The 16,172-nt window shown below is 37.6% G+C and overlaps 1 pseudogene; it reads right to left on the minus strand.

The window, feature by feature from the left end:
• Nucleotides 1–451: 451 nt before the first annotated feature.
• LOC122029237 lies at nt 452–10,297 on the minus strand (annotated as a pseudogene).
• Between the last annotated feature and the right edge of the window lie 5,875 nt (nt 10,298–16,172).

Consider the following 16,172-nt stretch of genomic DNA (forward strand, 5'->3'; position numbering starts at 1 on the left):
TTTTTAAAGTAAATGTTAAAAACAAAGAAGAGAGGTCATATAGATCCCTTGACTGAATTGGCGATCCGCTAACATTGGATGGACAATATTTAATGGATAAAAGTTAACACTCGATAGATTGGAGATATTGTGACTAATTTGAAAATCAATAGAAAGGTCATGATAGATTTCAGCAGACACCTAGATTATGAATGACAGATATTGCATTTCATTCTCTTAAGCATTTGGGTGAACAATTGGTCTACACACAACACTCATCATCAGTCAATCAAATTGCCTGAGTTGGTTCTCCAGAAAGTTATGAAATACTAAATATTTCATTCTTCAAAAAGCATAACTAGGATTCATTTATCCAAATTCAATAGTTGTGGAGATCATTGAAATAGATAACTGCAAACAGACAAGGAAAAAAAATGCATGGACATGAAACAGGGATGACGTTGAAGGTTTGTTAGAGGACTTTCAGTAAGTCCTCGGCGCCGCTGAAGGTAAAGGCACCTCCATCCTCCAAGTTGAGCACTTTGACAACCCTATCTTCTGCCAGCAACACATAGCGCCGAGATTGGACACATAGCGCCGGGATCGGACGCCTAGGCCCATGGGTTTGTCTGACAGATCCAACTCCACCCCTCGTGCCCGGGTGAACTCCCTATTTCTGTCGGAGAGTAGCAAAACCTCGTCCCTAATGTTGAGATCCTTCTTCCAGGCATGCATCACGAAAGCGTCGTTGACCGAGATGTAGGCAATGGTGTCCACGCCTTTGACATGCAGCTCCCCAGCCTTTTCGACAAATCTAGGGAGGTGCTTCTGCGAGCACGTCGGGGTAAAGGCCCCCGGGATGGCGAAGAAGATGGCTTTCTTGCCCTTGGTGAGATCAGAGATGGTGACGGTCTGGAGCTCCCCATTGGAGCCGAAGTAGGAGAGGTTGGCGTCAGGAAGATTATCTCCGATGGAGATGGTGGTTGCGACAGTGGGGGCGGAGGCGGAAGAGGCGAAGAGGCAGGGGAAAAGGGAGGACCTACGAGTGTGCAGTCGGAGGTGTAGAGTGGTAGTGGAAACGGAGCGGTGGAAGCGGGCAGCAGAAGGGAGGAGGCGGGGCAAAGAAGGGGCGATGGGTTTAGGACATGGAGAGGAAAGGAGAAGGGGCGGCGGGTTTAGGGCTTGCTGCTACGGTTCGTGGGTTAGCTGAAGGGAGGTTAAGCAACCTATTTTCGGTGGTTCGCCAGTGTGAAGAGATCGTAGGTTGGATCGAGAAGGTAAAAGGGCGGAATATGGCGGTAAAAAATTTGAGGAGAGGGAAAGAAAAAACCCCGCGGCAAAAAATGGCGAAAGGGAAAAAGCAGCGAAGAAAAAAAACAACGGTATTCAACAACACTTAATAGACAACGGTTTTTAAAAACCATTGTCGTAATCCCAAAAAAGCGCACATAGACAACAGTTTTAAAAAACTGTTGTCGTAGCCTTTAAAAATCATTGTCGTAACCCCAAAAAAGCATAAATAGACAACGGTTTTTAAAAACCATTGTCATAGGCAAAAAAAAAATTGCTAAAAGACAACGGTTTTTGTTAAAACCGTTGTTAAAAGGTAAAAAAAACAATGATTTAGTATAAAACTGTTGTCGTTTGAGTGTTGTTAAATGAGGTTTTTCTTGTAGTGATGTCTTGCTTATGTGAAGAGGATTATATCATACAAGTTGGACGTTAAGTCTGATAAGTGTTTATTTATTAAATACCCAAAGGAAACTAAAGATTACCAATTCTATCACCCCTTAGAGCAAAAGGTATTTGTTTCAAGGCATGCTATCCTAGAGAAAGAATTTATCTTGCAAGAAGCAAGTGAGAGTATAGTTGAACATAATGAAGTTCAAAAAACTCCACTAGATACTAATGAGATGCCTAGTCAAGATCCACAATCGATTATGGCACAACCTTCTCGTAGATTAGGTAGGACACACAATATTCCTGAGAGATATGGATCTATTATAAGAGAATTGAATGACGTATTACTCATTGAGTATGAGGAACCTACTACTTACGAAGAGGCTCTTAATAGTTCAGAAAAGGACAAGTGGCTTACAAGCATGAAATCAGAAATGAATTCCATGTATGAAAATCAAGTTTAGAATTTAGTGGACCCACCTGAAGGCATTACGCCTATAGGGTGTAAGTGAATTTTCAAGAAGAAAACTGACATGGATGGTAATACAATTACTTACAAGGTAAGGTTGGTGGTGACAGGCTATCGTCAAAGGCAAGACATTGACTATGACGAAACATTCTCACCTATAACCATGCTTAAATCCATTCAGATACTCCTGGTTATATCAACTCATCATGATTATGAGATATGATAAATGGATGTGAAAATAACTTTCCTTAACGGAAATCTGCTCGAGGATGTGTATATGACACAGCCTGAAGGTTTCACATCTGTTAACAAGAATAAAGTATGCAAGCTTTAATGGTCTATTTATGGACTGAAGCAAGCATCCAGGAGCTGGAATATCTATTTTGATGAGGCAGTCAAACAGTTTGATTTTTCATAAAATCCAGACGAACCTTATGTGTATCAAAGGTTAGAGGGAGTGTAGTCGTATTCCTAATATTATATGTTGATAACATATTATTTATAGGAAACGATATACTAGTACTTCAGTTAGTTAAAATTTGATTGTCCAATATGTTCTCCATGAAAGATATGGGAGAAGCAAGTTACATACTTAGGATGAAAATCTATAGAGATAGATTGAGAATGTTGTTTGGTCTTTCACAGTCGACATATATAGATAGAGTGTTAAAATAGTTTAGCATGTCTGAATCCAAGAAAGGTTTCATACCTATGAGGTATGAAATTCACCTTTCAAAGTCTATGTGTCTACGCACAGAAGACGAGAGGATTTGTATGGATAAGATACCTTATGCGTCCGTAATAGGATCTATCCTGTATGCTATGTTATGTACAAGGCCTGATACGTCGTATGCTTTGAGTATTATGAGTAGATACTAATCTGATCTAGAAATGGATCATTGGATGGCTGTCAAAACAATATTTAAGTACTTAAGAAGAACTAAGGATATGTTCTTAGTTTATAGAGATAGTGATATGATTATACGTGGATATACAGATGCTAGTATCCAAATGGACAAGGATGAATCTAAGTACCAATCTAGATTTATATTCATATTAAATGAAGGCACAGTTAGTTGCAAAGTTCTAAGCAAGATACTATTGCAGATTCTATCTGTGAGGTGGAATACATTGCAGCTTCGGAAGTAATAAAGGAAGCAGTTTGGATCAAGAAGTTCATTACAGAACTTCGAATGGTTCCATCCATTGTTAAAGTATTACTTGTTTACTGCGATAACACTGGAGCCATTATGTAAGTAAAGAAACTTAGGTCTCATCAGCGATCAAAACATGTGCTTCACCGCTATCATCTGATTAGGGAGATCATTAGTTGGAAAGAAATATAGCTCGAGAAAATTCCCACTGAAAGGAATCTAGTGGATCTTTTAACAAAGGCTCTACCATAAAGTAAGTTTGAGATTCACGTCTATACTTATGGTTTAGGGCACTGTGGTGATTGACATTAGGCCAAGTGAGAGTGTTAAATTTTGAGGGATATCCTAAGGCAATCGCCTTATGATTTTACTATTTATTTGATAAATATAGATTCACTATTTGAGTGCATATTATATGTTTGATGGTCTTAAATTCATTTATTGAATACTCGTAATATAATTCATAGCCTGAGAGAATTTGTGATTGGATCACAACTTATGATTGTCTCTATATGTGTAATTATGAACGTATTAAAACTTTCCTAGTCGTCAAATTGATATATTCGGGCATTATCAATTCTATAAGACTAGCATGAGTTATACTCCTTAGTTCGCCAAGCAGCTATTCTCTCACTGACTGGAGACATTGCGATGTCGAGAGTTAAACGTGGATGCTAGTTATGGTAATTAGTTCATTGGAGTGACTCGCTGTAAGACTTAATATGGTTATCTACATATATAGATATGTCTGTGAAGCTCTTACTATAGCTCGAGTGTAATTTGACTTAAGATATACAAGGCATCTTGGTCATGGAGATTTATAATTTAATATCTTAAGCAAACATCTCATCGAGGTGTGGACTCGGGATGATTGGGTATAAATTGAAGTGCTCGAAGGTGTTTGGATAACCCACAGAGGATTCACCGCTCCTTATTGTTGGGACCTGTTGGCCGGCTAGAAGGGGGGTTGAATAGTCTTGCACAAATACAAACAAAAACGAACCTTTCTCATACTTTAAAAGAACACTTGCATAAAAATAAGAAATGAACTAAAAGATAGAGTCACCGAAGTTTTACTTGGTTACAACCAGGGAGGTTGTTAATCCAAGGAAGTGGAACGCACTAATATCTCCTTCAGGCAGAGAAGTCTCTTTACAACGGTGCAAGCATAAAAAATGAGAAGCTAAATGAAAACTAAGGTGTGTACAAGTGTTGAAACAAGAATGCTTGTTGTTTTTAGCTTCTGGACCAAGGTTGTATTTATAGCCTTGGTCGGGGCGCCTGGAAGGGTTCCAAGTGCCTGGAGTGGAATAGAATTCTATCCTCGACTCGTCGATCAACGTCCACGTCGAACATGTTAAAAATCAGGTTTCAGGCACCCGGACCCACAAAGTCAACATAGTTGACTTTTTCGGTCCGGGCCCTTTGCTTCGATTCTGCTCGCCTCGGTCCGGGCCTTACGCTCCGGCTCTGCTCGCTTGGGTGATTTCGGCCATCCGGAATAGGGCTCACCCAAACCCAACTTCCGGCATTCTCAAGCAACCTTCCGCTCCGGCTTCTCGTCCCTCGAAAACGCCCTGCTTCTCCTTCTCGTCCGCCCGTGTACTCTTCCGTAGCACCTCGTCCCTCAGATGCACCGAGCCCATCGGCTCTCTCCCGTGTCGTCCTTCTCGATAGCTGCGTCTTTTGCTCGACTTCTTGTACTCCTAAGATCTTGCACACTTAGACATAAGGTTAAATATAACAGGACCTAACTTAATTTGTTTGATTACATCAAAACAACCTTGGGGTACCAATAATCTCTCCCTTTTTGATGTGAGCAGTCCAGGTTAAGTTAGGGTAAACAAATATAAAATAAAGGTAATAATGTAAAATCCGGCAATTAAATAATAAGGGTTATCGGACAAATAACCTTAACGGAAATTTTTGGAATTTTTAGAAATTTTTCTGGAATTAATCAGAGCTCATACGACGTATGTAATGGGGATGCATTACTGGGCTTGAGAAAAGTCTGTTTGGAATATCTATTAATTAAGGAGTTGATTATTTTAATTAACCTAAGGTTTATATTAATTACCCTAAGTTTTATTACCCGTGCCCTAAGCCCTCCCTCACCGCCAATCCTTCCTCTCTTCTCACGAGCCCCCGCACCCCGACGGCCGCTCCTCACGCGGACACCTCGCGCGGGCACCCTGGACGTCGCCGCCCTTCTTCGTCTCTCAAGCCACAGCCTCCTGTCCTCTCCTCCTCACGCGAGCACTGAAGCGGTCGGCAATCGTCTTCTTTCCCTCGCGCGGGCACCAACCGATCTCCCTCTCGCGAGACCTCACAGACCACAGTCGTCGATCCTCTTCCCTCCATGTTGTGCCCCAACGGATCCGGCAAGTATACTTCCTCAATAGCTATGGATTTTTCAGGGAAAGGAATAGGAGTAGGTGTGCAAAGAGATTTTGAAGAAATCCTCTAGTTTTTCATGAAGTTTCATGTTGGCTTTTAGTTCCAGATTTGGGGAGCTTACGATTGTTTCTTTTTTGATGTTGCTTCGCTCTTCCGTAGGGTATTTGATCTGCTCGAATAGGTTTGAGAGCTTGTAAAGGGTTTTAGGTTTCTGGATTAGCTCTGTTGAAATGTTTCTTCCATTGATGACCGAATTGGACAGAGTGATTGTGGTTTTTAGTGAATCAATTTAATGGGTTTCATTCCTTTTGATGGCTTCAAGTTTGTTTGGACAGATTCAAAGGGTTGAATTGTTTTCATCGTACTTTTATTGCTTAGGTTGGCTGCAGAAATTTCAAGGCAGATTCGAAAGTGGAATCTATTTTCATGTGTGTTTTCGCTTCTTGTGCCTACTGGGGAATTGTTTGAACAGACTTAAGGGTTGTGAATCGATCTTGATGTAGTTTTTGTTCGGCAAGACAACTTTGGATTTCTGGGTAGATTTGTATATTTTGAATCAATCTCAATATTATTCTGGTTTCGACAGATAGACTTGAATTCTGGACAGATTTGGAAGATTGTGAGATGGTTTCGACGTTGGTTCTATTTTGGGCATGCTAGTCTCAGATTTCTGGATCGATTTGGATGAATCGAGGTTCATAGTTGGATTGGGGTTTCCCCCTAATTAGGTTGCGTTTGGGTTTAGCTAGTTGTCGCTTATGAAATTAGCTAAATTGTATAGTATATGATTTGCAGGACGGCGTTTCGAGATGAGCACTTCGACGCGGGGGATTGTTTAGCTCGATCTACATTTAAGGCGGGTACTTCTTGCTGTGTTTCTTTTAGTACTTTGACCTTGGTGCATGAGCTATTCTTGGATAAGGACTGTTTTACCTTGACTCCACTCTTATTTTCCTGCGCTTGATACTTTCACACGATCTTTGAGAAACTCGTTTCCATATATATACAGTCTTTCGTTGTTATCCATGATGCATAGCAGATACTAGATACCATGGTTATATGTTTTGATTGTTGTTTATTTATGTTCTGTATTGAGCGTGCTGGTTTCATGTAGCATACCTAATTTCTACTTATATTTGTATGATGACTGTTGTGTGTTGCGCATCATATCATGGCATGCATGTCAACGACTAATTCTCCCTTGCGGTCGAGAGAGTCATTGACCAGGGCCACATCCTCGACCACTCGAGAGAGTGGTAGCTGGAGTTGATGTCGCTTGTCCTGTCATGCCACACTCGGCCACTCGTGGGTAGTGGTAACTGGAGTTACGAGCAGCAGGAACCCCCTTCGCTGTGTAGCTAGTTAGCTACTCAGCACCTGTCCATCCAGTCACTCGAGAGTAGTGGCGGCCTTTGGGTGGTACAGTTGTCATTGATCCGGCCTCTCGACCATACAGGGGTCATGGTGCAGAGAGGTGGGCGGGGTGACCATCCGTGCATATGCTGTTATTATACTTGCTTTGGCTATTGTTGTTTGCACATGTTGTTGTTGCTTGCTTCTGCTACTGGTACTAGTTTATGTGGTTGTTGCTTACTTATGTTGAGATATACACTCGTTGTAAGGGTTTAGACTCTGCTTTATTTATTGGTAAAATGGATACATCTCACTTATTACCTATGTAGTTATGAGCAGTATTGTAGCAGATTAGTACTACTTCTGACCTTCTATTACCTAGCCTAGTATATGGATTCAAGTACGAGAATATATTATAGTTTTGTTTTAGTATCTGTTATACCCCTTTATGAGACTGTATACTGTTGACACTCTGTAAATGTATATTATGATAGATCGAATAGTGTGATAGAGGGGGGGTGAATATCGCGTCTTTTTAAAACTTTTCTTTATCTTTTAAATCAAAGTTATGCACAGCGGAAAGTAAAAGGGAGATAGATTGTTTACTTCGTTCGGAGTCTAGCTCGACTCCTACTCAAAGGCCCGCGGTCCTTGACCGCACCGATGGGCAAAGCACTAAAACCCTTCTTTCCGAGAACCTCGGAAAGAAGTGGATCGTACAGGTACAAAGACGTAAGATAGTAACACTCCTACTATCTTACAGGAAATTAAGTACAGTACAAAAGAAAAGATATACCTACAATAGTAGTAGTAAGTCGTAGCTCTGTACTATTAGATGAAGTCTCTTGCAGAGTTGATGAAGGCTTGTAGCGTGAGCAGCTTGCAGAAGAGCACTTGAATTGATCAGAAAGTTATATTTTGTCCACAGACTTCGAGCCTTCTTTTATAGGTGTACTCCACGTTCGGTCAACCAAACCTCCTTTTCGGTCGACTGAACGCGCTCCCCCTTTATCTGGCTGGAGTCTGGCGCTGGCTCGAATTTCTACATTAATTGACCTTTAATGGTTCGGTCGACCGAACCCATTTTTCGGTCGACCGATCAGCTTCCTTCCCTGTTCGACTTGATTTGCCGAGATCAACATTTATTGCAGCTTTAATGTTGATTGGATAGGTCGACCGATCCTCTGGTTCGATCGACCGATCAGCCTTTTTCCTTTTTCTGCTGATCGATACTGATGATCTGTTCTGTGCTGAGTCACCATGGTTCGGTCGACCGATCTTACTATTCGGTCAATCGATCAAGCTTTGATCGGGCTCGGATTTTGTTTTGGTTTGATCTGAATACTGAACTGAACTTGCCTGGTTCGGTCGACCGATCAAGTGGTTCGGTCGACCGATCAAGTGGTTCGGTCGACCGATCGGGCAGAACCTACAAAACATTGTTAAGCAAAACACCCTGCAAAATCGAGATTAGCACAATAATATAAAATGCATGAGTAATATGAAAGACAGTAAAACTGTCTTGATCTCAACTTGGAAACCTCCCCGGTTTCTTCAATTGGATCAGCGACCTAAGGTTGTTCCCTTAGGGAACCTGACCTCACTGTCTCTCCTTTAGTTTGTTTACCTCTTGATCTTCGGTCCTCCAAATCTCTCGATCAAACTGCCAAGCTACGGGTCCCCTCGACCTTCTTGGACTTACACCTGGGTTCCACGATCTGCTAAGATTTCTCCTGCCTAGTCCAACTAGGTCTTTCCCGATTGAGTAAACATCCTACACACTCAGTCAACTTGTTAGATTATAACAAGACTTAACTTGAACCTTTCACAACATCAAAACTCAGGTTTGATTCTGGTGCAACTTGCACCAACAATCTCCCCCTTTTTGATGTTTGGCAACCAAGGTTCAAAGTTAAGTTAAAAATATGCAATAATTAAGTAAACAAGCAATTTAATTTTTAAATTTTCCCCTAGTTAAACAACTCCCCTGAATTCACTATCTCTCCCCCTTTGACACACATAAAAAATAAGGGAAGATTCAATAACCAAGTATAAGTAAAATTTTAACCTTAAAGTTTTGCTAAGTAAAAAAAAAATGATTTGAATAAAATTTTGAAAAATTTTACTAAGTAAAATAATTGTTGAATAAAATTTTTGAAAAATATTACTAAGTAAAATAATTTTGAAAAAATTTGAATAGAATTTTACTAAGTAAAAAATTTGAAAAGTTATACTAAGTAAAAAAATTTAAATAAAATTTTGAAAAAAATTTACTAAGTACTTATACTAAGTAAAAAAAATTTGAAAAATTTTACTAAGTAAAAATAAAATAATTTACTAAGTTAAAAAATTTTAAAAGCATTTTTGAATATGAGTAAAACCCTTTGGTTCAAAAGTTTGAAAATGATTTTATAAGAAAAATTTTTTAGCGAAAATGATTTTGTCATGAAGCAATTATTTATTTAAAAAATGTCATAGAAATTAAAATTTTGTAATTTAAACATAGAAATTTGGTTCGAAAACTCCCCCAAAATTGATAATTTCCTAAAAGTCCAAGCATGGATTAGGAAATCTAAGGAAAATTTGTCCTTATGATGAAATGTCCAACCTTTGGTCAAGGCTAACTACCACAAGATAGTAGCAATTGACTTAGGTTGGTCAATTTGAGTATTTAATACTAACTAGGTTTTTACTAGCTAGTTAACCCAAATTGATTCATGTGTGTTGTTTAAAGCTCAGATTTATAACGATGCATTGACATAAGCATCTGAAATCTAGGGCTAGGTCCTAAGCATCTCACCCATTCTAAGTTATCAAACAGGGGATCCTACTATGCTTGTGAGATGCTGGCTCCTAGAACTATAGGAACATGCAGTTCTACAGTAGAACCTAGGCTACTCCAGAAAAAAAAAATATTTTGAAAGAGTTTTTTGAAAACCAAAATTTTGAAAGAGGGATTTTTACAAAAAAATACTCTTTGAAAAATAAACTAAGTAATAGTTTTCAAAATAAAAGAACATATTCTATAAAATATACCAAAAGACAATAATTGAAAAGTACTAAAGATCAAACTTAATCATAATACAAGCCAATAGATACAATAAGTCATAAGTAATAAGTCCTAAAATCACTCCTCCTCATCCTCATCATCTCGAAAATAGTCAAACATCTGCCTCTGCTCCTTTTCTAAAGTATCAGTACGATCCATCATCTCTTGACGAAAATCTGCAATTTGACCCTGAAGAGAGTTGTACTGATCATCCATCTTTGTCTCTAAGGAGTTAAATCAACTAAAAATATCATCACGCAGACGGGTAAAAAAGTCACTAGGCTGAGGAGGTGGGGCATATGAACTGCTCTGAGGAAAATCAAAGTAAGTCGTCATGGCAAATCCTGGATCAATAAACACCTGAGGAGGCACAGCTGCTGGGACCAGATCATCTTCAACAATGGGTTCTTCAACAGCCGGTGGTACGTAGTATGGATGAGACGGTTTATACACCAGACCCTCGGCGCTAGTCTTAATCCCAGCCAAGGACAACTGCCAAATTCTGATAAGATCAAAATCAGATAACTCAATCAACTCACCCCGATGAACTCCCACACCCAAAGAAGCAATATAGGCAATAAGAACATGACACTGGATCATATAAACTTTATTTGAGGTGTTATACCCTGAATAATAGATAATGGACCAAAACACCCAGTAACCTAAGTCAAAATCTAGTCTATGGTGTAATGCATACATCAGAAAAAGATGAACTGGTCGTAAAACACCCTGATCTCTAGATGACAGAGGATGAACGCAGGAAACAACCATCTTATAAAAAAGCATTGTCTGTCGGACTAAGGGGTACAGTAGACATCTTTTTAGGGTGTGGTCCCTCAAAGAAGTCGGCATACATAAGATCAAGAGTAAGATGTGCAAACGGAGCAGGTAATGGATTTGGAAGAGAAGCACTGAAAAATATACGGTTAACTGAGGGTCGTATCCGTAAAAATCGAAGAAACATATCTAGATCAAATAGCATCTCTCTGGTGGCGACCCTAGTCCTATAGTGATGAGGATCAATTTCACACAAGTTGTGATAAAATTCGGAATAGAGGATAGGATTGTATGCATGCCTGCAAAAGATAATGCTATCTAGTTGATAGTGTTGATTTATCTCTATGGCTTCAGGACAAAAGGTTTGGTAGAATTGGAGATCTAGACAACGAGTACCTATCACCTTAAATTTTTTATTTGGAAAAGATTGCCTTAACTCCTCAGAAGAAAACCTAGGGTCCTGACTGGGATTAAGAGAGCTAGCCTCTCGTTGCACAATAGCTCTACTTTTTCACTATATATAAACAAATAGCAATAAATAATTGTGCATAAGTATTTAAAAGAATTAGACCAAAGAAATGGTTACCGAGGCATTGTCGGGTTGCTAGACAAACTGAAACCGGTGAGAAGAACTTCTAATGCAAGGAGGAAAGCAAAGAAAAAAGGAGATTTGGGGGATGAAGCTTTCGGCTTGCCGAAACCTGTATTTATAGAGGTCGATCGATCGATCGATAAGGAGTTCGGTCGACCGATCCCTTAAATTCCTCGTCCTTTTGACCAGTGAGCAAACGTTCGGTCGACCGATAAATCGGTACGGTCGACCGATAAATCGGTTCGGTCGACCAATATATTAACTTTGGCATAGATACAGGGTAGGTGGAGAGCAGTTGAACGGATGAGAATTTATTTGTTCGGTCGACCGCTTAAATAGTTCGGTCGACCGATTAATTGATAACAATTGAAAACAATGTAAGTATCATTGACTTGTTCAACATTGGTTCGGTCGACCGATAATTTTTTCGGTCGATGCAACCCAATTTTTTTAAAAAAATTTTAAAATAATTTTAATTATGTTTAAAAGTAATTAAGTTTTAAAGGTTTTAATTAAGTTTTAATTTAGTTTTTAAATGGTTTTTAATAATTTTTAATTGAGTTTTAATAATTTTTAATTTAGTTTTTAATAATTTTTAATTAAGTTTTAAAATAATTTAATTAGGTTTTAAAATAAGTTTTAAAATAATTTTAATTAAGTTTTAATATAATTTTAAGTTAAGTTTTTTTTAATTAAGTTTGAAAATAATTTTAAGTTAAGTTTTTTTTAACTAAGTTTTAAAATAATTAAGTTTTAAAATAAGTTTAAAAGTTTTTAATAATTAAGCTTTAAAATAATTTTAATTAAGTTTAAAAGTAATTAAGTTTTAAAAGTTTTTAATAAGTTTAAAAGTTTTTAATAATTAAGTTTTAAAAGATTTTTAATTAAGTTTAAAAGTAATTAAGATTTTTTTAAAAAAAATAATTAAGTTTAAAATTTTTTAATAAATAAGGTTTAAAATAATTTTAATTAAGTTTAAAAGTTTTTTAATTATGTTTAAAAAAATTTTAAATAAAATTAAAATAATTTTTAATTAAGTTTTAAAATAAGTTTAATTAATTTTTAAAATAATTTTTAATTTAAATAATTTTTTTAATTTAAGTTTTAAAATAATTTTAATTAATTTAAGTTTTAAAATAGTTAAGTTTTAAATAATTTTTAAATAAGTTTTAAAAATAATTTTTAAAATAGTTTTTAAATAAGTTTTAAAATATTTTTTAAATGAGTTTTAAAATTTTTTTTTTTAATTAAGTTAAAAAGTAATTAAGTTTAAAAGTTTTTTTAAAATAAGTTTAAAAAGTTTTTTTTATAATTAAGTTTAAACGTTTTTAATAATCAAGTTTTAAAAAAAAATTAATTTAATAATTTGAGTTTTTAAAAAAAATAGTTAAGTTTTAAATAATTTTTAAATATGTTTTAAAAATAATTTTTAAATAGTTTTTTAATTTAAGTTTTAAAATAGTTTTTTAATTTAAGTTTTAAAATAACTTTTTAATTTAAGTTTCAAAATAATTTTAATTAAGTTTAAAAGTAGCTAAGTTTTAAAAGTTTTGTTTTTAATTAAGTTTTAAATTTTTGAAAAAGATTATTGAACCCATGTTAGATTCAAACTTAGCTTTGGGTTAATCAAGTAGGCGTCCTAAGAATATGCTTTCAGTTCAGTGGCGAGACATATGTCCTTCTTGTGTATCAACGATGGACCACTTGCTGAAGACTTTCCAAACTGTTTCCGCTCAAAGAACTTAATACTAAATTTTGGTCTAACTAGCCCATGTTTGACTGGGGTAGCTTCGGTCAGATCCACGAAGTCTAGTGCATCAGGTAGAATTCCATATTCGGCCTAGACATGCCTTCGACAAAGTTTCCTTGACGTACTATCATCCCAATCCATTCCGATGCTATATTTTAGGGTTTGGTAAATCTTTTTCATCTAACCATTCTAAGCAGAAAATAAACCTAATCCTAAGTGTTAAGTTTGGTTAATCAAGTTGGTTGTATTGTATTTCTACTTGCTCCCCCTGAGTCATAGCTTAGATAAGGTCTATCTAAGTAATGGATTTGACTCTTAGGGACCAAGTAAATATTTCGTTTAATTGATTTGGTTAAATGTTTTGTTTAGACCCATGCTTGGACTTGACTTCTAACATTTTGGCTGATTAGAGATAAGTATGATTTGTTTGTTTGTTTGAGTTTGTAACCGAGTCCTGATTTGTTGTACATGGCACGTTGCGACCCAAGTACCATATTTAGACACTTGGATCTCATTTCGAACCTTTCCAACATTTTCTTGAGTCGCTCAACTTGACCCTTCAAATCGGAATTCTCTTCCTCAAGTTTTTCATCTTGAGTTGAGGCTTCGACTTGAACTTGGTTAGTCGAATCACTCAAGTTAATTTGTTGCTTAAGATGGTCTATTTCCTTAAGTAACAAATTATTTTGTTTTTCAGATTTTGATAATTTTCTAAACAAACATGTAACTACTTTAAGTAAATTAGACTTGGAATAAATCATTACCATATTTGGATCTTCCGATCCATGGCTTTTGTCGGACTCGATGTCGATCTTGGACTCGTACTCGTCATCAGTCTCGGAATCAGAATCTTTGTTTCTTGCCATTAATGCAAGATGGCTCGAGTGCTTCGTTTGCTCCACGTCGGATTCGTCGGAAGAAGTCTCGTCCCATGTCGCTTGAAGAGCCTTCTTTCGTCTTGTCGATTTGGGTCTTTCTTCCTTCCGATTTGGGCATTCGTTTTTGAAGTGCCCCTTCTTGTTGCATCCGTAACAAATCATTTCTGATTTGTTCTGGTTTTGGTTGAGCGGTGTCTTGTTGGTGCTTCTTCTAAATTTCTTCTTAGTCAACCATCTTCGGACCATGTTGACTAATTCTTTTTCATTCGTTGAGTCAGAGTCTGACTCGTTTTCAGACTCGATCTTGGTTCTTGTTTTTGTCTCCTTGCTTGGACCTGCATACAATGCTACACCTTTCTCGACATGGCTTATGTTAGACTGTTCGTGTAATTCCAATTCGCAAAATAACTCGTCTAACTTAATAATTGAAAGATCTTTGGAAACTTTGTACGCATCTACAATTGATGCCCACAAAGCATTCCTCGGAAAAGCATTCAGAGCGTACCTTATTGTGTCGCGGTTTTCCAGGTTGTGTCCGATCAGGTGGAGGTCGTTAAGTATGTCCTTCAGTCAAGCGTGTAGTTGCGAGGTTGTCTCTCCGGGAAATATTTTTATATTAAATAAATTATTTAAAGTAGGTCCCATTTATTTACCTTCGAGTCGTCGGTTCCTTCATGTAGTTTGACTAGAAAATCTCACAATTCTTTGGCGTTGTCATAGGGACCGACTCGATTCAATTCCTCCATTGTAAGCCCGCATTGAATGGTGTTGATCGCCTTGTAGTTCAGTTGCGCCTTCTTGATCATTGGGGGAGTCCAAACTTCAGGTTCAAGAGGCGTTCCATCTTTCGTCGGGGGAGTGTAGCCTTTCAGGATTGTGAACCAGAGCTCGATGTTGGACTTCAAATAGCACTCCATTCTATTCTTCCAATAACTGAAATTCTCTCCTTTGAACAGTGGAGGTCATACGGTACTATATATAACCTTCTTGATACGAGTTCAACATCCTTGCAAGAAAAAAAATAAAAGACAAAATATTTCCAAGACTTTCGTCTTGGGATTAATAGTGCTTGAAGAATAAAGAATAAAAAATGATCCAAAAGAAAAGAAAAAGAAAGAGTTTTAAAATGCTTTGAAAACCGGTTAAGAGATTCAGAGCTAACGATGCTCTAATACCAATTGATAGATCGAATAGTGATAGAGGGAGGGGGGGTGAATATCGCATCTTTTTAAAACTTTTCTTTATCTTTTAAATCAAAGTCGTGCACAGCAGAAAGTAAAAGGGAGACAAATTGTTTACTTCGTTCGGAGCCTAGCTCGACTCCTACTCAAAGGCCCGCGGTCCTTGACCGCACTGATGGGCAAAGCACTAAAACCCTTCTTTCCGAGAACCTCGGAAAGAAGTGGATCATACAGGTACAAAGATGTAAGATAGTAAAACTCCTACTATCTTACAGGAAATTAAGTACAGTACAAAAGAAAAGATATACCGACAATAGTAGTAGTAAGTCATAGCTCAGTCGGCACTATTGGATGAAGTCTCTTGCAGAGTTGATGAAGACTTGTAGCGTGAGCAGCTTGCAGAAGAGCACTTGAATTGATCAGAAAGTTATATTTTGGCCACAGACTTCGAGCCTTCTTTTATAGGTGTACTCCACGTTCGGTCGACCGAACCTCCTTTTTGGTCGACTGAACACGCTCCCCCTTTACCTGGCTGGAGTTTAGCGCTGGCTCGAATTTCTGCATTAATTGACCTTTAATGGTTCAGTCGACCGAACTAATTTTTTGGTCGACCGATCAGCTTCCTTCCCTATTCGACTTGATTTGCCGAGATCAACATTTATTGCAGCTTTAATGTTGATTGGATTGGTCGACCGATCCTCTGGTTCGGTCGACCGATTAGCCTTTTTCCTTTTTCTGCTGATTGATGCTGATGATCTGTTCTGTGCTGAGTCACCATGGTTCGGTCGACCGATCAAGCTTTGATCGGGCTCGGATTCTATTTTGGTTCGATCTGAATACTAAACTGAACTTGCCTGGTTCGGTCGACCGATCAGGTGGTTCGGTCGACCGATCGGGCAGAACTTGCAAAACA

This window comes from Zingiber officinale, chromosome 10B (genome assembly GCF_018446385.1).
Source record: "Zingiber officinale cultivar Zhangliang chromosome 10B, Zo_v1.1, whole genome shotgun sequence".
Lineage (NCBI taxonomy): Eukaryota > Viridiplantae > Streptophyta > Magnoliopsida > Zingiberales > Zingiberaceae > Zingiber > Zingiber officinale.